We start from the raw sequence: 26,357 nt of genomic DNA, 5'->3' as shown, positions 1-26,357 counted from the left end.
AACAGTTTCTCATTATTATTCAAAGTGATCATCAGGAAATTAAGCATAATTGTAAGCTGCGTTTATAATGGGAACTAAAGAAGAGACAGTAAACATAAACATAAAACACTTAGACCTGCTTGGAACACTGAACTCACTTGAGAAAGGTAATAGTTTTATGGTAATGTTTCTATAAAATTGAAGTCTGTTTATGGGAAATTTTTATTAACACACATACGCCAGAAACTCCCAAAGTCAACAAGTTCATGAACTCGTATTTCCAACGTTTACAGTGGTGGAAAGAAAATATTAAAATCAACTGAAATATTAATATGCGTAAATAACTGCTTGTCACAACGTGCGCCTTTTCTTCCTTAAAGACACCATAATGTAGGTGTTTAATGTGTTTGTTTAAAAATGTTCGCACAAAGGTGTTTAATGGTTATCTGCACATAGCCGTCACTCGTTTATATTGGAAGGAATTTAGTTAGCAGCACCCACTGCCGACTCTTATATGACCTTCTATTGGAATTTGACCTTCAGTGTTATATCACGCCCTCCGCTTCAAAGTTCGAAGCAAGTTTTTCCGATAATGGAACGTGAACCATGAACCATTGAATTGACAGCTTCACGGCCAGACGCTGTTCAGATACGTTTGTTTTGTTTTTAATTCTGTGAATAGCTACACAAGGGCTATCTGTGCTAGCTATCCGTAATTAAGCAGTGTAAGACTAGAAGGAAGGCAACTGGTCATCATCATCCACAGCCAACTCTTAAGTTACTTTTTTACCAACGAATAGTGGAATAGACCGCACACTATAACACTCCCACGGATAAAAAGGCAAGCATGTTTGGTGCGACAGGGATTCGGACCCAGGATCCTCGGATTACGAGTCGAGCGCCCGAACTACCTGACCATGCCGGGCCGTCAAATACGCTCCAGTAATAAGTGTGTGTGTGTGTTGTGTTTTTCTGATAGAAAAGCCACATCGGGCTATCTGCTGAGCCTACCGAGGGGAATCGAACCCCTAATTTTAGAGTTGTAAATCCGAAGACTTACTGCTGTACGAGCGAGGGGCCAGAAATAAATATATTTACAAATACGATAATACAAGGAATCGCGTATACAGTACACGTGTACTACAAGCGTACTTACAGACTTTTCGATAAATGGTTAAAATCACATTTATTATTTCCATTATTGACTTCCCTGCTAGGTGAACGAAACGCTCTACTGTATTTCTGTAAAGTTACTTCATTATGTAAATATCTCTAAGTGAAGTAGTGTAGATAACACAATAAATAATATGCAACGACCATAAAGATTCAGGGATAAATGTAATAGTTATTCGACGTTTCGCTTTGCAGTTTCTACGTGGTCATTCTGATACTATTCATTGGTTGACAATTCGCATACGGTGGGTTGCTGGTTAGAAGAAGGGGTCTTGTAGCCCTTGAGGATATTTAAGGGCAGCATGTGTAGGCTGCGGGTTAGCTTAGGTTGCCCGGCCATCATTGTTCTTTATAAACTCCACTTGATAATCTGTAGAGAAAAAATCTGAGTAAATATAATATATTTTATAATACATTGTTTAAGATAAGCTTCGTACTACAGAAGAATACTTTCATCCGTACTAATACATTATCAATATTATCTTCATGCACTGTCGAAATACAAGGCAACATCTTGATGTATGTGACAAAACTGGTCCATATGTCTCATTGAAAGACCTGATGTTTGTTTGGTTTGTTTTGAATTTCGCATAAAGCTGTACGAGTGCTATCTGTGTTAGTCATTCCTAATTTAGCAGTATAAGACTAGAGGGAGCGAAGCTAGTTATCACCACCCACCGTCAACTCTTTGGCTATTCTTTTGACAACGTATCGTGAGATTAACCGTCAAATTGTAACGCCCTTACGGCTGAAAGGATGAGCATGTTTCGGTGTGACAGGAATTCGAACCTGCAACCCTCGGATTACGAGTTTAGTGCCTTAACCACTTGGCCATACCGGGCTAAGACGTGATTGGCCTTTTCCATTGAAACTGTCATTCGCCTTTCGTTCTACTAAATTACAAGGTTAAATCCAGTTTGTTTGTTTTTGTTAGTGACTTAGCATGTTGGTGATGCATAAAAACAATCACTAAGAATTATTACGTGTCATGTTGTTGATACTGAAACAAACTTACCCCAAATAGAACATTTCTGTCACATATAAAATACAGTTTCGAACATTTAACTTAGACTTACTAAATTTTCATAAACAATTTTAATTAATTCCGTATTTCTAGACATGAATTAAGACAACAATCACAAAACATTACAGAAATGTACAAATAATTAAACGAATACATAGTGTACGTGGTAGCTTCATAACAGAAGTGTGAAAATATGTATATATTAAAATCCACGTGATTAGAATAGCTTCTTCCATCAACCAACAAACAAGAACTATAATTTAATCTTAGTGAAAAAATAACAAAAAACACAAAACAAACCTTGACTCGTTCGACACTAAACTTTAGACTTGCATTGATAACGTCCCCTAGTTAAATTTTAGCCATACACTAGTGATGTCCTCTGGTTAAATCTTAGCTTTATCGTGACATCGCCCCTTGGTTAATTCGTAGTCAACAGTGACAACATTTTTTTTGTTAATCGATAACCCTATAGTATAATATCTAATAGCTAATCCTTAACCTTAAATCAATAAATTTTTCTGAATAATTGTTAACCCGACAGTGATAACGCCCCCTGGTTAATCCCTAACTTTACATTGGTAATTTCCTATGATTAAACCCTTGTCTTACAGTATTACAGTATTACCTTCATGTGGTTAATCTCTAGCCACGCAGTGATAATACCTTTTTGTTACTTCCTGTAGTTAACCCCTCGCCTTACAGTATTAGCTTCGTGTGGTTAATTCGTGTGGTAATCCCTTTAAGATATTAGCTGCCATTTGTCTTTTGTTTTAAAAATTTTGAATGATCTTTGTTGTTAGGTTTTCAAAAAAATTTAAACGTTTTTTTTTCATTCCTCAGCTTTACATATTTGAGTTACGGAAAACTCTTATTAATCTGTGAAAGGTGTTACAAGGTTAAAAAAGAAGAAATAAAAGAAATGCGCTTTTGATTAATACAACATATTGCACTTCGAGTTAGTAAAATAAAGACCATAGGAGTGTAAATACTAGGTTTTACTAAGTTAAAAAAGAAGTAAAACAAATGCACTTTTAATTATTTTAAAGTATTATATGTTTTACAACGTTAATTCTTGATTTGTGATTAAAAGAAATTTCTTTTTAAAACTTTCGATTCTGCAGTTTTGTCGACAGCATTATAATTTCATTACATACTAAAACAATTGGAATATAAGTGGCAAAGTACGAGGAAATCGACTGTCAGGAACTTATGCAAAAAGTCGTTCTGCCATCTTACCACCAAGATATTCCTCAGTATCTAATATGTATATGACCTCTAAAATATTTTCACATTAAAAAATAATATAATAGTAAGTTTAGACTACTATGGTCTTTTATTTTACCAACTCTGGGTGCAATATGTATTATCAACTATTTAATAATAAAGACAAGTGACAAAGCTTAAATTAATGGAACGATTATCAGTCTGTTTGCCAGAACACACGAAGCAAGATTGTTTCAAAATACAGAAAGCATACAGATAAGCATTCTGTCGTCCACTGTTATTACAATATACATAGATGACCAAGCAGTGTAACAAAAGTAGTGTATTTCTGTATTGTCAAGTACACTTTTAAGGTGTTTATACTTTAACGTCACTGAAAAGAAGACTTGATAAAGTAAAATGTAATAAACGTTGTGCGGTTCGTTGTGCGAAATTTTTCAAACAGTTTTGTAGTTTTATTACTTCTCTTTCCGTAGGAACTAAAGCAGAGCTTGGAACTAACGTCGTAGCAGACGAATATGTGAGGTAAAGTGAAAAGCACACCTGACAGAAAGCCTAGTTCGTGGGGTCAGGAACATAGCGTGAAAGAGTTGAGGTTTGTGAGAAATATTACCTAAAGTATTAAGTGTTAGGCAATGAAAACGTAGCAACAGAAAGAAAGGATGTGCTGGGTTGTAGGAAAGAGCACAAAACACGTGGCTGTGAAAACAATAACAACAAAACAAACGTATTCGGAGAAGTAAGTACCTTTAAGAAAAGAATAAGAAACGATTTTTAAACACTTAAGAAATGAAGAAATAAAAGAGATGCGTGAAATTTAACAGCAGTCTGTGTATTTTTAAAATTACGTGCAATATATTACATAAAATGAAAATTAAGCAGATTTGACTGACTGTTTGTCTGGTATAACAGGTTGTTGTTAGCAATTAGCTGAATTAACTTCCACGAAATTTTGTGTGAAAAACGAGAAAAATTAAGATAAAAACTAGGTGTAGCTTTTTCGCAGAAGTCGAGTTATACAGACAAGCAATCGCACCAACAATTCCACTTTGGCAGCTATTTCAGTTTCATCACGTTGCTGCAAGAGAGGGTTCAACTGAGCGATGATGTCGGTAACAAAATACACGATGCCGACATCGAAAGAAAGTGACGTTAAATGCCGCGCGGAGCACGGGTATTTTGAAGTAGTAGAAAGCCCCCGCCACATTTATAGTACTACTTTCAATGAACGTTTTTTGGTTCTTTAGAGTAAAATAACTTAGTACTATGTACTCTGTTCACTGCAGAGAATCGAACAACTTTAGAACAACACTTGACCTTTAAATCTGTTACTAATACTCTCTCTTCAGAACAACACCACACCTTTAATCCTACTACTGATACTCTCACTTTAGAACAACATTTTCCCATTAATCCCATTACTCAAACTCTATCTTTGGAACAACACCTTACCTTTAATTCTACCACTAATACTCTCTCCTTAGAACAACACCACACCTTTACTCCTTTTACTAATACTCCGTCTTTAGAACAACACCACACCTTTAATCCTACTACTGATACTCTTTTTTTAGAACAACACACCTTTAATCCTACTACTGATACTCTTTTTTTAGAACACCACACCTTTAATCCTACTACTAATACTCTTTTTTAGAACAACACCACACATTTAATCCTCTTACTAATACTCTATCTTTAGAACAACACCACACATTTAATCCTCTTACTAATACTCTCACTTTAAAACAACACCACACCTTTAATTATACCACTAATACTCTCTATTTAGAACAACACCACACCTTTAACCATGTTACTAATACTCTATCTTCAGGACAACACCACACCTATAACCCTGTTACTAATACTCTATCTTTAGAACAACACAACACCTTTAATCCTGTTACTAATACTCTATCTTTAATCCTACTACTAATACTCGTTTTTAGAACAACACAACACCTTTAATCCTGTTACTAATACTCTATCTTTAGAACAACACCACACCTTTAATCCTACTACTAATACTCGTTTTTAGAACAACACAACACCTTTAATCCTGTTACTAATACTCTATCTTTAGAACAACACCACACCTTTAATCCTACTACTGATACACTTTTTTTTAGAACAACACCACACCTTTAATCCTACTACTAATACTCTTTTTTAGAACAACACCACACCTTTAATCCTACTACTGATACACTTTTTTTAGAACAACACTACACCTTTAATCCTACTACTAATACTCTTTTTTAGAACAACACAACACCTTTAATCCTACTACTGATACACTTTTTTTAGAACAACACCACACCTTTAATCCTACTACTAATACTCTTTTTTAGAACAACACAACACCTTTAATCCTGTTAGTAATACTCTATCTTTAGAACAACACCACACCTTTAATCCTACTACTAATACTCTTTTTTAGAACAACACCACACCTTTAATCCTACTACTAATACTCTTTTTTAGAACAACACAACACCTTTAATCCTACTACTAATACTCTATCTTTAGAACAACACCACACCTTTAATCCTACTACTAATACTCTTTTTTAGAACAACACAACACCTTTAATACTGTTACTAATACTCTCACTTTAGATCAACATTACATTTTTAATCCTGTTACTAATACTCTATCTTTAGAACAACACCACACCTTTAATCCTACTACTAATACTCCTTTTTAGAACAACACCACACCTTTAATCCTACTACTAATACTCTTTTTAGAACAACACAACACCTTTAATCCTACTACTAATACTCTATCTTTAGAACAACACCACACCTTTAATCCTACTACTAATACTCCTTTTTAGAACAACACAACACCTTTAATACTGTTACTAATACTCTCACTTTAGATCAACATTACATTTTTAATCCTGTTACTAATACTCTTGAGTCCTATTACTAATACTCTCCCTTTACAACTACAGTAGACCTTTAATTCTATTACTAGTGCTCTCACTTTAGAACAACACCACATCTTTAATCCTGTTACTAATACTCTTGAATCCTATTACCAATACTCTCACTTTAGAACAACACCACATCTTTAATCCTGTTACTAATACTCTTGAATCCTATTACTAATACTCTTGAATCCTATTACTAATACTCTTGAATCCTATTAGTAGGTTAAAGATATATTTCAACTTCCTTTTTCTTGACCATCAAGGTATGAATGTGAATATTTACAACTGGTAATGGTTAATTAACATCCAACTGGGAAAATTACAACGAGAAATAGAAACAAAATGCCAAAGGTCAAATGTAATTCTGTTTCTTAAATAAAAATAATATTGTGAAGAAAAGTATCTAACTTGTTATATTTATTATGTTCAGATTAAAATAAGACGTTTAAACTATCCAGTATTACTCAACTAGGACCTCCAAATGCATGACACACAAATAAAGTCAGATAATCCAATAACAATCGTTCATACATAATGATTATACCTGGTCACCAAATAAACAATTGTTTGAAAAGTTGATTGGTTTTATTATCTGTGTTGTCACCGTGTTTAACTAAAGAAGTAGTACACTCCGTCTTATTATCTGTGTTGTCACCGTGTTTAACTAAAGAAGTAGTCCACTCCGTCTTATTATCTGTGTTGTCACCGTGTTTAACTAAAGAAGTAGTCCACTCCGTCTTATTATCTGTGTTGTCACCGTGTATTACTAAAGAAGTAGTCCACTCCGTCTTATTATCTGTGTTGTCACCGTGTATTACTAAAGAAGTAGTCCACTCCGTCTTATTATCTGTGTTCTCACTGTATTTAACTAAAGCCACTTCGTCTTATTATCTGTGTTGTCACCGTGTTTAACTAAAGAAGTAGTCCACTCCGTCTTATTATCTGTGTTGTCACCGTGTATTACTAAAGAAGTAGTCCACTCCGTCTTATTATCTGTGTTCTCACTGTATTTAACTAAAGCCACTCCGTCTTATTATCTGTGTTCTCACTGTATTTAACTAAAGCCACTTCGTCTTATTATCTGTGTTCTCACTGTATTTAACTAAAGAAGTAGTCCACTCTGTCTTATTATCTGTGTTGTCACCGTGTTTAACTAAAGAAGTAGTCCACTCCGTCTTATTATCTGTGTTGTCACCGTGTTTAACTAAAGAAGTAGTCCACCCGTCTTATTATCTGTGTTGTCACCGTGTATTACTAAAGAAGTAGTCCACTCCGTCTTATTATCTGTGTTGTTACTGTATTTAACTAAAGAAGTAGTCCACTCCGTCTTATTATCTGTGTTGTCACCGTGTTTAACTAAAGAAGTAGTCCACTCCGTCTTATTATCTGTGTTGTCACCGTGTTTAACTAAAGAAGTAGTCCACTCCGTCTTATTATCTGTGTTGTCACCGTGTATTACTAAAGAAGTAGTCCACTCCGTCTTATTATCTGTGTTGTTACTGTATTTAACTAAAGAAGTAGTCCACTCCGTCTTATTATCTGTGTTGTCACCGTGTTTAACTAAAGAAGTAGTCCACTCCGTCTTATTATCTGTGTTGTCACCGTGTTTAACTAAAGAAGTAGTCCACTCCGTCTTATTATCTGTGTTGTCACCGTGTATTACTAAAGAAGTAGTCCACTCCGTCTTATTATCTGTGTTGTTACTGTATTTAACTAAAGAAGTAGTCCACTCCGTCTTATTATCTGTGTTGTCACCGTGTTTAACTAAAGAAGTAGTCCACTCCGTCTTATTATCTGTGTTGTTACTGTATTTAACTAAAGAAGTAGTCCACTCCGTCTTATTATCTGTGTTGTCACCGTGTTTAACTAAAGAAGTAGTCCACTCCGTCTTATTATCTGTGTTGTCACCGTGTTTAACTAAAGAAGTAGTCCACTCCGTCTTATTATCTGTGTTGTTACTGTATTTAACTAAAGAAGTAGTCCACTCCGTCTTATTATCTGTGTTGTCACCGTGTTTAACTAAAGAAGTAGTCCACTCCGTCTTATTATCTGTGTTGTCACCGTGTTTAACTAAAGAAGTAGTCCACTCCGTCTTATTATCTGTGTTGTCACCGTGTATTACTAAAGAAGTAGTCCACTCCGTCTTATTATCTGTGTTGTTACTGTATTTAACTAAAGAAGTAGTCCACTCCGTCTTATTATCTGTGTTGTCACCGTGTTTAACTAAAGAAGTAGTCCACTCCGTCTTATTATCTGTGTTGTCACCGTGTTTAACTAAAGAAGTAGTCCACTCCGTCTTATTATCTGTGTTGTCACCGTGTTTAACTAAAGAAGTAGTCCACTCTGTCTTATTATCTGTGTTGTCACCGTGTTTAACTAAAGAAGTAGTCCACTCCGTCTTATTATCTGTGTTGTCACCGTGTTTAACTAAAGAAGTAGTCCACTCCGTCTTATTATCTGTGTTGTCACCGTGTATTACTAAAGAAGTAGTCCACTCCGTCTTATTATCTGTGTTGTTACTGTATTTAACTAAAGAAATAAGCCACTCCGTCTTATTATCTGTGTTGTCACCGTGTTTAACTGCAGAAGTGTATTATTCCGTCTTATTATATGCATAGTAACTTCTCGTAAACAACAACAACAAAAGAAACAAAAAACATATATTTTTTAGCTGTTATATCAATTTTGAAAATCTACAGTGAATAAAGACTTATTGTTTGTATGCTTACAGTTCTGGTATTGTAGAATAGTGTGAAAAATGCGTGAGGAATAAAACATATTGATTTGTTGTTTCCTGCTTTATCAATGATCCGTTGTTTCCTGCCTTATCATATATTATCACCAGTTTGATTATCAGAGATACAAAGAAAACAGAAATAATATTATTCAAGGATTACCGTGTAAGATTGTGGTTATGTTGGAAAAAAGAAAGGTTAGGTTAAGTTAGGCTATTCATCACTATGACAACGGTCAATTGTGTTTTAACACTTTCTTTGTAAATTGGTCTATGTGGAGAGGACTGTTACAGAACAGACTTCTCAACTAGCGTTTACCAATAAAATTCCGCACCCTCTTAATGTCAGTCCATAGTTATTTAGCAAGGTTAAAACTGGTCCAAAATGACATCCAAGTCTTTTAGCAATGATCTATCGAGTTGCGAGCTCAGATTTAACGTCAGACCTTGCCCTGGGTAGAGGGATGACTTAGAAAAGACATAGCTAGTGTGTTAGCGTGGGTTCCAGCTGACTCTATCTTCACGTAACGATGATGATGTTATATACAACTGTTGCCAATCAATCCTATTTGTCTCTGTCAGTTTTGGCAGATGTGTCGTCAAGAGGTTGTATCGTCGAACATTCCTGCTCAAAAGAACATTCCTTTGTCTATATATAAACCTCAAGGCGACATCTTATTTTATCAGTTATTTGCTGCCCTGGGATACTATATAAAATCTACATAAAGGTTAAACTGCGCCCAAAAATACACATAAACGAATACTGTAGTTCATTTCATTCTTGTCTAAATTACTAGCTTGATTGGAAGTAGCAACAACGAAACATTTATATATACATACCACAAACTGCTTAGACACGGGATCAACTCTAACTAAGTGGGTTCTACTGGAAGCCACATTTTGCTCATTTTTTTGTACAAAATGAGGGATTTGAAGAGGGAAAGAAGTATCTGAAAGCTGTGGGAAGAAGAAGAGAAAAACATGGAAAAATACAAAACAGAAATAATGAGAATGAAATAAAACGAATTTCTGTTTAATAAATGATTAAACTCTGGATGCACCATATAGCTAATTCTGTGTGTCAACAAAAATTTTAATTATAGTTTTAAAGGATTAGCAGCAATAATGGCAGAATTTGCTTCGTAATGGACAGACACCAAAGTGTAGTTAGTGCTATTCTTTCTACATTCAACAAAGAGTGCACTGTCTTTGTGCGCATGTGCACAAATGGATGTTAATCTCAACTTCAGGAAACTTTTATACCCACTTTTGTACATATATGAGAATACCAGCAATAGAAAAAGGTCTAGGATTATCCACACAAATTGAAGAATACTCTAGACGACAGACGTTGATCTAAGACACTCAAATTAAAAGTGACTACGAATTACTTACGGGATCTTGCACACACACAAATATTAATGTAGCATTTTCTTATTTCTCTTTCACCCTTTTCTTTGGCTCAGCAGTGCACTTGAGCGCTTATAATTATAAGATTCGGAGTTTGATCCGTGCGGTGGGCGTAGCGTAGATGTAGATAACTCTTTACGAAACTTCACACCTAAATAAAAAAAAACAACAAAAAACATTAACATTGCCCAAGAATTCTAGGGAACCGAAGTAAAAGAGCTTATAATTATTTACAAGTCAACTCAAGGTAGAATACCAAGGTGCATACGACAGACCATAAACTACATAAAACCAAAAAGAAGGAAGAAAGAAAACCGCTAGGAGACACCCTGCTCTTTCCCTCGCCTGTGACCCTTTCTTCCCGGATATTGACATATCGTCAACAAACAGGTATACTACATGCACGTGCTTATCTTGATAATGCCAGTAGTTTCGGGAAGATCTTTAAATGATAAGAAACGTTTTACATTACTCCGTCTGCCTAGACCGGTTGTTTATCACGACGCTCACGTTACCAGGTCTGCCTCCTCCCGAGGAGAACCAGAAAGACTACGTGTGATTTACACAGAATTAAGTGAAATAAGTTCATTCCATTGTTGTGTAGTAAAGCTAACCTTATAGTGATAATTATACAGCAGGAGATAAAGTATGCACAGTTTGCAAGACGAGTAGAGTTTGTTGTTTCACACTAACGTGCAGTACGAGTTTAAACCTTTGTTGTAACGTTTCATGGCACTGGAATAATGAACAGTTCTTATACGAAATTAAGAGATGAATCAATGTAATTTATTTCCTAAATGAATTAATTACATACAATAAATTGCCACTCAACAGATTTACGATTTAAACATCACATGTTGTTACCAGTTTCCCAAATAAAATTCATAAAAAATGAGTTATTAATTCTGAACATAATAAAAATGCAAATAACAAATTCTGAGTACTGGCATAAAAGTATTTTTACGACGTTTCTTACTTGTATTAAAATGCCTCCCTTGTATTTGGTGTATCGAATCTGACGACACACTTTCGGTGCAACATGGCCCAGATGGTTGATCCATGTGCCCCAAGACTTAAACATGTACATCCATCCCTGATTTAGAAATCATGACAAGGAAGAGCAACAAGTCATCAGCATATTCTGTCTTTGTGGCTACTCTGGATTAACAGTCACAGTTACAACGTCCAAACGGGTAAAATGTATGGAGCTTGCTTAATGGCGCGTCTCGAATCTTGGACCTCTAGAATTAGTTTCCCACCCTGATTCAGTCACAAACGCTGTTGGAATAGTTAGGAAACAGGCTTGTTCCATTACTTTTTTTTTTTATATCGCAAATGTTTGTTTGAAGTTAAGGACGAAGCTACACAATGGGCTACCTGTGCTCTGCCCACCACAGGTATGGAAACTCTGTGTTTAGAGTTATATTTCCGCAGACATGCCGCTGTGCCACTGGGTGGAGCGTGTATGAAAAGAAAAAAACATACGCAATAAGACACTAGTCTATAAAAAATAAAAGCTCAGGTTTCCAATGTCGTGAAAAGAAAACTCTTTCACTTCAGCTCAAGGTGACAAACAAATTAAGGTTGTGAAATGATAACAAAAATAATCACAGGAGAAACGCCAAAACCGAAGAAAAAGTTGATTCTAAAGAAGATTGAACTGGAAAAATAATGATGATTAGTTTAAATAAAGAACATTTCCGTTTTTCACAATAATAAAAATACAATGAGGTCATCCTAAATTTAGAATAAAGATAGCTATGATTGATTTAACAGAAAAAAAAAACACATGCTGATTCGCTTTCTGTCACTATAGCAACACTGGAGTTTCTCCTTCCCCATGCTATTTTGAAGGATGCTTTAGACCTGGCCATGTTCCAAAGCGACAACACACTACATTATGGTACCTATTAAGACTGGATAATATTAGACAAGGCATTTAGAGGCTAGATGTTTTCGGAGTTTGCAGCCATCACACTGCAATAGTTATTGATTAACTATATAATACAGTGTGTTCTTACAAAGATATCATTCATTATTGATAATGTCGACTCTATAGATTACAAAAGAACTAAGTTTAAAGGTCTGTTGTTGTTGTTTGATCTAATTAGGTGTTATTAGGTCCTATTTGACGTATCTTAACATTATAAACTAAGGAAATGTGTATCATATTGTGAATTTTGCATTATGGGTGTTTCCACATCAGGCTAAGATGTGCACGCTTACAAATATGCACGGTTAAAAAAAAGGGAGAATTTCTTTCGGTGAGGAGGACAATGACCTTTGCCCTATCGGCACACTAGAGAATGTTATCCTCCTAGGGAGAGTTAAAGAATAGTTGTACGTATTAAGGACAAAAAGAATAAAAGAAAGTGATGTAAAGATAAAACAGGCCGGTTATGAGATACACCATAACTTGTAGTAAACCCTCCCTCCTCCAATAACATAATAAATCAGAAAAAAAACAGGAGAGAAATGTACTTGATAAAATTCACTAATAAAAGTAATTCCAGCATATTGTCGGTTTAACTGTAGTGTTAATGCATTACGTTACTTGGAGTAAACGATTATTGACACCTTAAAAATAAACGGATTGTTAACATTATTTCCAAAGTGGCGCCCCCAGTGGCACGGTTGTATGTCTGCGGACTTACAACGCGATAAATCGGATTTTGATACCTGTCGTAAACAGAGAACAGAGAGCACATTGTGCAGCTTTGTGCCTAACTTCAAACAAACAAATAATCTAAAGAGACCTTATTATGAGCCAAATTCTGTTCAATAAATTGTAAATTTTCACGTGAACTTATTTTTTGTGTTGAATTCTGAAGTAAAAATATATATTTTTCTATACATAAATTTCTCGAAAGTTTCATAACTATTTGAATCAATCATAAAAGGTAAATCTAAAAAAAATTGAAACGTTAGTGTCACTTTGATTCTTAATATCAATTTGTTATATTCATGTCGATGTCACTTGGATTCTTCGAATTAATCCCACAAGTCATTTGGATTCTTTGAATTAATCCCACATACCACTTGAATTCTTCGAATTAATCCCACATACCACTTGAATTCTTCGAATTAATCCCACATACCACTTGGATTCTTCGAATTAATCCCACATGCCACTTGGATTCTTCGAAGAAGCTTCACATGTTCAAGTTAAATGTTTGATGTATCTGGTGTGTCACTTAAACACCTAACTTACTTGTAAACTCCTCACTGCACTTGCTCTGATAGGTAAGATTTTAACGTGGTCTCGATTGCCTTACCACAATTATCGTTTTCTGTATTACTTTTGCTTCCCATTGAAACAAGATGTTTTATCGGATTTTCTACAACAACAACACCTAATGTCTATCACAACATATTTATTACGTATTCCTGAATTAGTTTTTAAATCCGTATGTCTTCTTGCAATGAAATCCAAACCGTACGTCAATGTATTTTTGCACTGCTTTTTTTTTGGGAGATACAAGAATGAAAAGTAATCTTTAAAAATCAGAAACAGCTTCTCACCATGTTTATTTGAACTTTATGTTGTGTTACGTGTTGTTAGGTCTTACAATGGTGTTTATTTCTCACCATGTTTATTTGAACTTTATGTTGTGTTACGTGTTGTTAGGTCTTACAATGGTGTTTATTTCTCACCATGTTTATTTGAACTTTACGTTTCGTTACGTGTTATAAGATCTTACAATGGTGTTTATTTCTCACCATGTTTATTTAAACTTTACGTTGCATTACGTGTTGTTAGGTCTTACAATGGTGTTTATTTTCTTTAATACTTTACGAAGAAGCTGTTTTAAGTTTTGCTTTACAAACAGATTATGGCACAAATAAAAGAAGTTTAGTCGTTTCAATTAAAAAGGAAAGAGCTCTTTCGGGTTAAGAATATCACAGCCCCATGTAACCAGGAATCGAGAATAAGTGCTATATTAAGAAGCTAGTAACCATTTATGGTGTAAAGAGTTCGCAATATTCTCTCAAAAGGAATAGACACTTTTGTATTAAGAGCAACCACAAGAAGTGCTACCAAATTAAAAATTTATAATTTCTTTAGAAGCTAGGCCCGATATAGCCAAGCATGTTAAGGCGTGCGACTCGTAATCTGAGGATCGCGGGTTCACATCCCCGTCGCGCCAAACATGCTCGCCCTTTCAGCCGTGGGGGCGTTATAATGTTACGGTCAATCCCACTACTCGTTGGTAAAAGATTAGCCCAAGAGTTGGCGGTGGGTGGTGATGACTAGCTGCCTTCCCTCTAGTCTTACACTACTAAATTAGGGACGGCTAGCACAGATAGCCCTCGAGTAGCTTTGTGCGAAATTCAAAAACAAACAAAAACAATTATTAGCTATGTTTACAGTTTACGATTAAAGTATAACTATTATCTTTATCCAGTCTTATTTTATTTTTATATTTTTAATGAAACTGTTGATAATTCATGAGGAAATTTCTCCCCCAAACTAATAACAACAAAAATGCTAAGCCATTTTGAAAAACGACTGATAAGAACACACAAAATTAATAACAAAAATTATCAGATATTTTCTTCATTAATTTAGAGTTATTTTAGAAACACTATTGTTAAAGATATAAACCGCAAAGTTTGGGTTCTCTGAAAACTGTAGTTTTTCTCATGTAGCTACAGTCCTTTAATAGTAAACCTACGCGAGATATCTTCCCGAGTTACACACAAGAAAGTGGGTCAGTTAAAGTAGCGCACAGGGAAACGAAATGTTATTTTCGATTTTTACAAATATAAGAGCAAACACAAAATTATAATGTGAACAAATGAGAAAGCTGTTTATAGAGAAAATTGGTATGTTTTCCATACTCTGAGCACCAGTAGATTATAGCCAACGAACGATTACATTAACAAGTTAATATCTGTTAGTTGCCAACGAAAGGTGGCGTTCAACGCAACTATAAATTAATACTTTGATATATGCCATTATTTTAGAATAAAGTGTTGTATCTCGATCAATATCAGCTCATATCCAACTGTACCTGTTTTCATTTTGTTTTGACGCTATCCAGAACAGACTTCATGGGGAAGAAGATTATCAAATAACAGACTTTTAGATGCATAAAAGTCAACAGTGTTGGGATACATGTTTAAAACATGGTAGTGGTAAAATTATGCCTTGTTGTACTGAATGGGTAATTTCTTCAGGTTTGTTTCACCACGTTTCACGAGGACATCTTTTCTGGAAAGGAAAAATCAAACGTGTGGAAATATCATTTTCTTTCCTTTTAATTTAGATCAAAAGTTTTGTAATTATTAATTATTAATCCATTATTTTAGCTGAATTATGTATTGTCTTGAACTTCTACATTTAAAAAAGTTGTAGCTATTATGTGTCGATACATGCTAAAATACCATAAGTTATACACATTAAATCTGTTAGTTTACACGTGTCATTGACTATGTTTATATCAGTGTAGTCTTGATTCCGACAAATACTACAACAAGTTTCTACTCATATGTTTGAGGCCCTTTGAGAACAGTGTCTAATGATGAAGGTAAAATAATAAGAATGGATAAAAAAGTATAAAATTAACTTTGATAAATAATGAACTTACCTCAAAATGAGGGTATAGAGAGAATGTTTCTCTAATTCTGATCCAGAGCTGGAGATACAAGTATCCGAAATGGAAACAAAGGGCTTCAACTGCGGTGTTCTTCGGTCTCATCAGGACAGTCTACCATTCACAACCAACACACTTGGCATTAATTACATACAAGAGAAACCTGCCAGAAGTTCTTCGGTCTCATCTGGACAGTTGTACCATTCACAATCAACAAATTTGGCATTAATTACATACAAGAGAAACCTGCCAGAAGTTCTTCGGTCTCATCTGGACAGTCTACCATTCACAACCAACACATTTGGCATTAATTACATACAAGAGAAACCTGCCAGAAGTTCTTCGGTCTCATCTGGACAGTTGTACCATTCACAATCAACAAATTTGGCATTAATTACATACAAGAGAAACCTGCCAGAAGTTCTTCGGTCTCATCTGGACAGTCTACCATTCACAACCAACACATTTGGCATTAATTACATACAAGAGAAACCTGCCAGAAGTTCTTCGGTCTCATCTGGACAGTTGTACCATTCACAATCAACAAATTTGGCATTAATTACATACAAGAGAAACCTGCCAGAAGTTCTTCGGTCTCATCTGGACAGTTGTACCATTCACAACCAACACATTTGGCATTAATTACATACAAGAGAAACCTGCCAGAAGTTCTTCGGTCTCATCTGGACAGTTGTACCATTCACAATCAACAAATTTGGCATTAATTACATACAAGAGAAACCTGCCAGAAGTTCTTCGGTCTCATCTGGACAGTTGTACCATTCACAATCAACAAATTTGGCATTAATTACATACAAGAGAAACCTGCCAGAAGTTCTTCGGTCTCATCTGGACAGTTGTACCATTCACAATCAACAAATTTGGCATTAATTACATACAAGAGAAACCTGCCAGAAGTTCTTCGGTCTCATCAGGACAGTCTACCATTCACAACCAACACACTTGGCATTAATTACATACAAGAGAAACCTGCCAGAAGTTCTTCGGTCTCATCTGGACAGTTGTACCATTCACAATCAACAAATTTGGCATTAATTACATACAAGAGAAACCTGCCAGAAGTTCTTCGGTCTCATCTGGACAGTCTACCATTCACAACCAACACATTTGGCATTAATTACATACAAGAGAAACCTGCCAGAAGTTCTTCGGTCTCATCTGGACAGTTGTACCATTCACAATCAACAAATTTGGCATTAATTACATACAAGAGAAACCTGCCAGAAGTTCTTCGGTCTCATCTGGACAGTTGTACCATTCACAATCAACAAATTTGGCATTAATTACATACAAGAGAAACCTGCCAGAAGTTCTTCGGTCTCATCTGGACAGTTGTACCATTCACAATCAACAAATTTGGCATTAATTACATACAAGAGAAACCTGCCAGAAGTTCTTCGGTCTCATCAGGACAGTCTACCATTCACAACCAACACACTTGGCATTAATTACATACAAGAGAAACCTGCCAGAAGTTCTTCGGTCTCATCTGGACAGTTGTACCATTCACAATCAACAAATTTGGCATTAATTACTTATAAGAGAAACTTGCCAGACGTTTCTCGGTTTCATCTGGACAGTTGTACCATTCACAATCAACAAATTGGGCATTAATTACATACAAGAGAAACCTGCCAGAAGTTCTTCGGTCTCATCAGGACAGTCGTACCATTCACAACCGACAAATTTGTTGTTAATTACATACAAGATAAACCTCCCAGAACGTTGACATTGGCCTTCATAACAATACATAGCTTGATCAGGAGAGCATGCACAACTGTGATTGACACTTTGCCTTAATTAACTAATTAGTAACGTGCATTCTCTGTTAATTGGCGAAAGAGGATTACACGCGGTCGTCAGCCACAAACAAACACTTAATGGACGTCCGCGATTGTTGCTATAACGCGCTGGGTTACCAAATAAAGCGCTGTGCTGTCACAAGTAAATTGTCACCATGACAACTTAAGTTTTAATAAATATCGGGAAGACTCAGCCACACGTGAAACTACTAAAATATGATGGAACAGAGAACAACACATCTATTGTATTTCACCAATCATACCATATTAAACCATTTTCAGTACAAAAAATCAGGAGCTTCAAAGACCTAAGAGATATTTCTGCAGGAGACAACAGCTGTAGGTTTATTAATCTCGCCACCTCTCGTGATCATTTTAACGCTTGAGTGATCAAAATGTGCATCCCATCATCTCTACCGATTATTTTCACGTGCGATCTGATCGCAATATGCAACGCTATAGATATATTTAATCTCATGATCAGTTGATTTGTTTCTGTTCAAATGCAAAACTATATAATATATGCCTGCTGGGATCGATTTCCGAACTTTGTCGTTTTAAGCCCTCAAGCTTGCTGCCGAGTAACGACAAAAATCAGACATGAGTGACAAAAAGTGAACCACACGGAGAAACCATTTTCTCTTTTAACAAGTCAGTTATTTTCAGAGCTTCTGAAACGTTTAAAAAGAATGCTTAACTGACAGGAAAAAAAAAAGAAAGACATACGACGTGAATTTAGAGATTCAGTTAGTGAAAAACTTGAGTTGAAAGTTATTTTCAAACACTGATTTAAATGTGATATATGACAGCATATTCATAATTATTAATTTCGCCTATCAATAAATGCTAGTCAATCAACTCTGTAAAATATCTAAGAAAATCAGTGAAATGTATGCCATATAATATCTCTGTGTTTGCTTACATACTTACTTACTGTATAAGACATGTAACAAACAAAGGCACAAATTCTACCACTTGCTCTGGAGACGCTTGTCCACAAACGACAAGACAGCACGTCCAACCACATGGAATCTCTTAGTTTCGTGTGTTTTCTTATAGCAAAGCCACATTAGACTATCTGCTGAGCCCACTGAGGGGAATCGAACCCCTGATTTTAGCGTTGTAAATCCGAAGACATACCGCTGCAATAGCGGGGGGCACCTCTTAGTTTCGTTTAACAAAGTATTTACGTTAAATCCAATCAACTTGAAGTTAGAATCTCGTTTTAGATTGAATTTTTGACCTAAATAAATAATCAGATATATAATTTCTTCATAGTTATGTAGATAAATATACACATTTCTTTTCCAAATAATTATTAAATATATTTTTTCACAATTTTACTTCAAGAAGTAGGTTTATATATATGGTCTTAGAAGACCAAACAAAAAATGTTTAGACACATGGGCAAGTGGTTAGAGCGCCCGATTTGCACTCCGAGGGTGGTCGCAGGTTCGAATCCCAGTCACACCAAACATTCTCGCCTTTCAACCTGTGGGGAGTAACTATGTGACGATCAATCCCACTACTCATTACTAAAAGAGTAGCCCAAGAGTTGGCGGTGGGTTGTGATGGATAGCTGCCTTTCCTCTAGTCTTACATTGCTAAATTAGGGACGGCTAGCACAGATAGCCCTCGTCTAGCTTTGCGCGAATTTCAAAACAAACAAACACGAAGTTACAGCGTCTTCTAGCTCGTTTGGTATTACATAAATATCTATATATATATATTGCTATTATACACACACATTATGTCAAATAAGGACATGTAACGCTATTCCACACACGTGTGACATGAAACAAGTATATATAACACTGTTATTACACACACGTATGACGTTAAACGCGTACTCTATTATTACACACACGTGTGACGTTAAATAAGTACATGCAACTCTATCATACACGCGCAGGATATTAAGCAAGTATATGTAACGATATTCTAAACACATGTGACGTTATATTAAGTATATACAACGGTTTTCTACACAGGTATGACTCTAGATAAGTATTTATAAGGAAATTCCACAAACATGTGATGTTAAACATGTATACACAAAGCTGTTCTACAAAAGTATGATCATAAATAAATATGTATAACGTTATCCTACACGTTAATCAATCGTACGTAACGCTATTCTATTCAAGTATATTTGAGAAGACAAAATATTACTACATGTAACGCTATTCTACATGCTTAAGACGTTAATGAATTGTATGTAACGCTATTCTATTCAAGCGTATTTCAAAAACCAAAGTATTACTACATGTAACGCTATTCTACACACTCAGACGTTAATGAATTGTATGTAACGCTATTCTACACACTCAGACGTTAATGAATTGTATGTAACGCTATTCTATACAAGCGTGATGTTAAACAAAATGTATCGCTAGTCTACACACGTGTGATTTTAAACAAATAGATTTAACGCTATTCTGGAAACGTGTTAGGTTAAGCATATAAACGTAGCTCTATTATACACACATATGATGTAAAGGAAGTACATGTAACGCTATTTTTATACACGCATGGCTTTAAAATTTATGTGTAATGTTGTTTTACACACGCGTGACGTAAAACAAATATAATGTTCTTCGATATGCGCGTGATGTTAAAGAACTATACCTGAAACTAGTTCGTGTAACGCTATTATACACACGCGTGACATTAAGTAAGTTCAGGTCATGTTCTTATACACAGTCAAGACCTTAAACACGTGTACGTAAGACTATTCTACACGTTCGTGATGTTAAACAACTGGATATGACACTATGCTATACACGCTTGATTTTAAACACGTACATGTAACGCGATTCTACATATGCGTGACGTGAAACAAGTATCTATATAATGTTCTTCTATTTACGCGCGGTATTAAATAACTATCTATAGCTCTATTTTACATAGCGCCCCCAGTGGCACAGCGGCATGTCTGCGAATTTCCAACGCTAAAAACCGGGTTTCGATTACCGTGATGGACAGAGAACACATAACCCATTGTGTAGTTTTGTGTTTAATTTAAAACAACAACACTTTTACTTAGCGGAGTGTTATATAAGTGTATATGACGGTATTCTACACACGCAAGGTGTTAAACAAATAAATATAACGCTTTTTTTTACATACCTCTGATATTAAACAAGTACATGTAACACTATTCTACAAAAGCGTGACGTTATATAAGTATATAAGCTAGTCTACGCACGCGTGACATTATACAAGTACAAGTAACGCTATTTTATACATCTGTGACGTTAAACAAGCATGTGCAACGCAATTCTACAAACACGTGATGTTAAACAAGTAGATGCAACGAAACTATACACACGAATGTCGTTGAACAAATATATGTAACTGTATTTACATGCGCAAGACGTTAAATTATACATATAACCAGGGGCGTAGATCCTGGGAGGATGGGGGTATACATCCCCCTTCATTTTAGGTGGGGGGTATGGTGCATACAATCATCCCCCCTACAGTTTGGTCTGTTGAATTGTTTTATTGCATCACAAGCCTACAAATTTTGTGTTTGTTCTTGTGTTTTTACCAATCGAATTACATAATTAGGCCTAGATGTAGGCTTTTTCAGCAGCCGAAATGTACATCTGTAATGTAGGCGTGCTTCTAAGCTTTTCGATCTAAGCGATAGTTCGTAAGTACTAGTCAGCAGGCCTAAGTATACATGCAAGTATTGTGACTGCATGTTTACAGCTTTCAGGTTCACGTAATCAAAGATTACCAATTTGCAAATTAAACAGTCCACATAAGTGGTTGCAAAAATCAGCCCACCCATCGGGTGTAAAAGAATCTACGCCCCTGCATATAACGCTATTCTAGAAACACACAATGTTAAAAAATATATCTAATTCTACAAAAACATGTAACGCTAATGTACAGATGCATGATACTAAATTAAATAAGTACATGTAACACCATTCTACACATATATAACAAGAGATACTGCTATTGCACACATGCGTGATTTTAAAGAAGTACATGTAACATTAGTTTACAGAATTATGATGTTTAATAAGTAGATGTGACGCTATTCTATACACGCGTGATTTTAAACAAGACGCCAAGCAACAAGTCTTAGCTTTATTCTACACACGTTCATATCAGTAGAATCTGCTAAAAGCGTGAACGCTGACCGGGGTTTGGAACTCTGCTAAAACAAAGAACATCTCTATTTTTAGAATATATAAAATCTTTTCTTTACCTTTCAGCTACTGGCTTTCTTCGTTAACATAAACATAAGCAATTAAAAATACATATACCGAAATACTCTCCAGTAAAAAACAAAAATAGAACAATTGTGTAGTACTGTATAAAAATATCACGTACAATGAACAAAAGCATCGAATTAACCATGCAGTTAAGCCAGGTACAAGTCGTTTTTGCGCCCTCTGCTGGGAGTAAGCTGAATCACTAAAGAAGTATTCTTGTGAACGAAGTAACTTATGGCTTGAATGTATTTTGTTTCTATTATTATTTCTGTCTCTGTTCATGTGCTCTCAATGAAAAGCTGTTTATTAAAACCTCATACGTTTCTTTGAATGGTTTCAATTTATAGGTCCATTTTATAAATCAAATACCGGCTATATGTTTTGTGGACCGTTCGAATCGTGTGGTGTTCCTGATGTATCATGATGTACAGTATATAAAGGTCATGTTTATGTCTTATAAGTTTTGTGCAGTGTTCGAATTCTGTGACGGTTTTCTAGGACAGCAAAACCGTTCTTCTGCAAAATGCCTTTTCTGGTATGTTTCTTTCTCTAAGATTTTCTAGGTCAGTGAACCTGTTGCACGTGTCTACCGTAGGTGGCTCCACATGCTATACATCTAATCATTCTTCTTATTATATTAGTCTTCTAGACCGCAGTCAAAACGGATTTGTTTCGTGTAAAAGTTATCTTGTAAAAATGCCTTCATTTTTAACTACTGTATTCTTCAAGTTTTTGTTTGTCGTTGTTGTCATTCATATTTCGCTCAATGCCACTAGAGAGCCATCTGCGCCAAACGTTCCTAATTTTGAAGCCATATGCTAGAAGAAAGACTACCATTCGCCACTGTCAGTTGTAGGAATACTCTTTATCAGTGAATAGCTAGCTGTAAAGCTGCCACAAGTAGTAGGATTCGAACCTTGAACTCAAAAATCGTGATTCGAGTGCTCTAATTACCAGGCTATGCCAACCCAGAACGAAGAATAGAGTTCGCAGGAAGTTTTGAGCCATTGGCAGTGTGAGATGAAGGTACTCATTGGTGGGTAATGGTAAAGTGACAAAGTACACCAAGTGAGAGGTTTGCGGATTGCAGTCATATTTGGCACACTCTTACATTACCAATATTTAACTCTTGTCTGGAACTCTAAATCATTAGTAACACCAGCAAACAAATCTCTATGGAAAACGAATATGCGAATGTGGACTGGTTGACTACTGTAATGTAATCACTTGTTCAACAGATGGAGCTACCTTTATTAGAGAAACAATTCTGCTTGTTTTTTTTTTTTCCAGAGAGTCGCGCATTGGGTTTCTACATTCTATTTGCTGCTGAGAATTGCATCCCGGATTTTAGCATATAAGTCTTTAAACCTACTATTCACCTATAGAGGGACTAGAGTTTGTTTGTTTGTTTTTGAATTTCGCGCAAAGGTACTCGAGGGTTATCTGCGCTAGCCGTCCCACGAATAGTGGGATTGACCGTAACAATATAACGCCCCCACGGCTGAAAGGGCGAGCATGTTTAGTGCGACCGGGATTCGAACCCGCGACCCTCGGATTACGAGTCGAACGTCTTAACCCACCTGGCCATGCCGGGTCGAGGGACTAGAGAAACAGACAGTGAAATGCGCAGTGAAACCATATTAGACGGAGAAAATCTAGAAAAAAACATTTTGCAAATCAACACATCTTTTTTATACCAGAACATTCTCTCATGCCTCGTGTATGATTATTCTGCAACTGTTTAGATTGGAGATTGAAACAAGTTATATCATTGTTTGTTTGTTTTGCAATTTCGCACAAAGCTACTCGAGGGCTATCTGTGCTAGCCGTCCCTAATTTAGCAGTGTAAGACTAGAGGGAAGGCAGATAGTCATCACCACCCACCGCCAACTCTTGGGCTACTCTTTTACCAACGAATAGTGGGATTGACCGTTACCTTATACGCCCCCACGGCTGGGAGGGCGAGCATGTTTAGCGCGACGCGAGCGCGAACCCGCGACCCTCGGATTACGAGTCGCACGCCTTACGCGCTTGGCCATGCCAGGCCCACAAACAATCAATATCTAAAGAAGTGCTTAATGTCTACTACTTTGTATTATTGATGAACGACGCGTCATCTCGTAATATAGCGCGAGACTGTTGGCAAACATTCACGTTCTTTCTCCTTTTATATTCGAAGGTATTTCATTTCTATGTGTATTTCGTATGCTCTAGGATATCGGAGAATGAAAAACGAAGTGTGTTTTTTTTCTTATAGAGATAGGCTTTAGTTTTATTTTAATATACAGCCTATTCTATTCATACTTCAAAATAAGTATACGTTGATAATGACACAATAACAAACAAAGGGAGAAAAATATGTCATAGAAACAAAACTGTCAAACTGAACAGCGCTCGGTTAAACGGTCAGATCAGAGACCTCTTGGATACAGGTAATTGACCATAATTTTAACTTATTTTCCAGGTGATTTGAGAACACACTTTTCATTGTTTGTTCATTGTTGTCACCAATATTGATGTGCATTTATTATGTGTCATTACACAACAATAGTTGTTTGTATATTAAAACAAAATTAAGGAATATATTATATTATAATGCTAAGTGAATAAACGAGTGTCATTTAATATCAATGTTTATATCACGTACATTTGACAACATAGGATCTCAGTGAGTGTTTTCGAAATCTGCAAAACCTCAGAGTGAAAAAAAAAAAAAATTAAATGTGGCCTTGGACTCTCTCAGTTCGTTGAACTGAACCTTTGAAGCGCGTGTAATAAGTACCACAATTTTGCTCCCTCCGACAGTTAATGTATAATTTTGTCAAGGAAATATATACTGAGAGCTAATTAACTACCCGCAAAAGGTGGTAATGACCACGCCACCTGCTTGGTAGGTAAGGCACAGTTGCTGAATCAACTGTAAAACACTTACATAATAATACAGTCACACGTTGAAAATATTCAAGTGTTGGTTGTTCCGAATTGTCAGACAATTAAAATGTGTAAGGGTTAGCAGTGCACACCTACTTGTAGTCTTCTCTGCTGTAGGACAGTAATAGTATCTTCTGTGTTATCACATCAGAGACGCCCATGTAAAGTAGTTAGCCTGTTTTTTATTCATCAAATTAGCTGAAATGTTATACAGAGGCTTAGTTATTCAATGTATGAGAACCAACAACAACGTGAGCAAAACATAGCGAGTTATCTTTACCGTGAAACCATAAAACTCATGGGCAAAACGTACCAAGTTATCTTTATCATGAAACCATAAAACTCATGAACAAAACATACCAAGTTATCTTTATCAGGAAACCATAAGAATCATGAGCGATACATACCGATTTATCTTTATCAGGAAACCATAAGAATCACGGGCGATACATACCGAATTATCTTTATCATTAATCCGTGAGCAAGAAAACCATCAACATTATGAAACAATCGAATTATCATGAATTCATGAGCACAAATAATTCATACTTCCAATTTTATGCCAATATAGTTTCAAGTAACTTCGAATTGTTTACGCAGTTAAAACAGTTATTTTTATTAATTTCATGTACATTCTATAGTTTGAAAAAAAAAGGAAATGTTATAACTTAAGAAGTTTCTCAAATGGATTTTAAAATGGTAAGGAGTCACGATGTCTTATTTATGGTAAATGTTCACGATATATATATATGAGAAGATAAGCGAAGTTCAACAGTTAATACTGAAATATAGAAAATGTTTAATATATCACTTCTGCTCAGTCTCCAGTTACATATTTTACAATATATATAAACTTTAACGATTATTTGTGTAGTGCAATGGGTCATTCTTAAGCGATGATAAGAAATCGACTGCTATTCGAAACGTTCACAAAAAACAGTGCGTCATAGAATATTTCTCATCTTTTATAATAATTTTTTATTAGAGTGTAAGTTGTATAACTCCTGATAAGGATATAGTTTAGATCACTTACCATCCACTAAGGTATATAAATTTACCTTTAAACCAGCAAGACATCTGTCAGGTCAAATCCAGTAGTTATACAAGTTTATTCATGTCTTCCTCACTTAGACAGCCTACTGATATCATGTTTCCCCCATAGATTTAGACCTTATCTTGAACTCAATCGTAAGTATACCAGAAGCCCTCTAAATCACTCGCAATTTAGCCCACAAATCCTGGTAATCTTTATTCCTGCTGCTACAGGGGGAGTGGAAACCGATAAA

The 26,357-nt window shown here is 35.6% G+C and overlaps 1 long non-coding RNA gene across 10 annotated transcripts; it reads right to left on the bottom strand.

Moving 5' to 3' along the window:
* On the bottom strand, window positions 1–26,357 carry LOC143253718 (uncharacterized). 10 transcript variants are annotated; one of them, XR_013029817.1, is made up of 7 exons: window positions 18,839–19,293; window positions 16,080–16,199; window positions 15,504–15,703; window positions 11,465–11,938; window positions 10,474–10,639; window positions 9,919–10,035; window positions 1–1,522 (listed from the first exon to the last, which is right to left on the bottom strand). It is a non-coding gene; the product is annotated as an uncharacterized LOC143253718 (long non-coding RNA). The 10 variants fall into 10 exon arrangements; XR_013029813.1 differs by having other exon boundaries at window positions 18,843–19,293; XR_013029814.1 differs by having other exon boundaries at window positions 11,465–11,766; window positions 18,843–19,293.

Source organism: Tachypleus tridentatus, chromosome 6, assembly GCF_004210375.1.
Source record: "Tachypleus tridentatus isolate NWPU-2018 chromosome 6, ASM421037v1, whole genome shotgun sequence".
Taxonomy (NCBI): domain Eukaryota; kingdom Metazoa; phylum Arthropoda; class Merostomata; order Xiphosura; family Limulidae; genus Tachypleus; species Tachypleus tridentatus.
The sequence above is the reverse complement of the archived record's forward strand: the minus strand, read 5'-3'. Positions and strand labels throughout refer to the sequence as shown.